General features: G+C 44.1%; 1 non-coding gene across 1 annotated transcript; it reads right to left on the bottom strand.

Annotated features, from left to right (window-relative positions):
* Positions 1-415: 415 nt before the first annotated feature.
* Positions 416-519, bottom strand: LOC123461829. Its single transcript, XR_006637894.1, has one exon. It is a non-coding gene; the product is annotated as a U6 spliceosomal RNA (small nuclear RNA).
* Positions 520-1,505: the final 986 nt, after the last annotated feature.

Genomic DNA, 1,505 nt, shown 5'->3' with positions numbered 1-1,505 from the left:
TTAGCCATCATTTATGGGAAAGAGGCAATGTCTCTGTGCATTATGTCCCAACATATGGCTCTAACATTCTTTCCGCCTCCTCCCTTCTGTGAATTTCCCTGAGCTGTGATGAGATCTTTTTAGGTCTACTTCAGTGATGAGGTCTTGGGAGCCTCTGTGTCTCTGGATACCTGGTTTGGTAGGAGTTGATTATTGCTCATTTCCCCCAATACTCTATGATTTCAGTTGGGGCCCTGGTAAGGTGTTATGGGATGATTCTCTCCTCAGGATCTGTGTCCATCTGAAAAAGAGAAGCAGAATCTCCAACGGAGAGTGAAGTCAGCACCAGATAAATGGATGGGATAACCATTATTATTTTAAGGAGAATTTAATAGGTGTAGGCCCTCTTGTAGCCCACAGTTGGTGGGAGCTTGATAAAAATATGGATCGCTTCACAAATTTGCATGTCATCCTTGTGCAAGAGGCCATGCTAATCTTCTCTGTATTGTTCCAATATTAATATAGGTGCTGCCCAAGCAAATATACTAAAACATAGTGGCCTTTAATCCCAGCACTCAGGAAGCAGAGGTAGGAGGATTGCTGTGAGTTCAAGGCCACCCTGAGACTACATAGTGAATTCCAGGTCAGCCTAGGCTAGAGTGAGAACTTATCTGTGGGAAAATAAATCACCAGCTCACCTCACTCACGGAGCCTAGGAAAGAAAAGGGGAACTAGAAGAGACTCCACAAGTGCTTTGTAAAGCTTACAGTCAGTTCAAATTTCACAGGTCCAAACCCAAAGCTGCTGACACAATATCAACTAATCACTTCTCAGAAAGTTTTAGTACTATCACCACTACCAAAAGAGGGTTAGCAACCCTTTTTCCTTTCTTCCTTTTTCTTTTTGTGTGAGAGAGGGGGGCGGGAGAGAGAGAGCATTCATTGGCACACCAGGGCCTGTAGCCATTGCAGTTGAACTCCAGATGCATCCACCACCTTGTGCACATACATGACCTTTTGCACATGTTATCTTGTGCAATTAGCTTACGTGGGTTCTGGGAAGTCAAACCTGGGTCCTTAGACTTCACAGGCAAGCACTTTAACCACTAAGCAATCTCTGCAGCCCCCTTTCTTTCCTTTTTTTCTTTCCTTCTTTCTTTCTTGTTTCTTTTTCCCAGTATTCTGAGTCAAAGTCTTGCTGTGTGACCCAGGCTGGCCTTGAATTTTCAACCTTCATGTCTTAGCCCCCTGAGTGCTGGAAGCCAGAATCATAGGCGTGAACCACCATGCCAAGCGACACCAAAGGGAATTCTTAAAAGCATAATAGTATTTAAGGTATTTCAATACTATCCCATCCCACCTTATTAAATTGAGAGAAAGCCCAGTAGTGATATTTCCACTGAAGATGGTAAGTGACTAGCCATTTTGTGGATCTAATGCTTATAGTAATATAGTTCCAAGGATGAGAGCTGGCTGGCATTGGCACAGCCCCAGGGTTCTCAGCCTCAGCATGGCAGACATTTGAGC

Source organism: Jaculus jaculus, chromosome 6 (genome assembly GCF_020740685.1).
Source record: "Jaculus jaculus isolate mJacJac1 chromosome 6, mJacJac1.mat.Y.cur, whole genome shotgun sequence".
NCBI classification, from domain to species: Eukaryota; Metazoa; Chordata; class Mammalia; order Rodentia; family Dipodidae; genus Jaculus; species Jaculus jaculus.
This window is presented reverse-complemented; position numbering and strand designations above follow the sequence as displayed.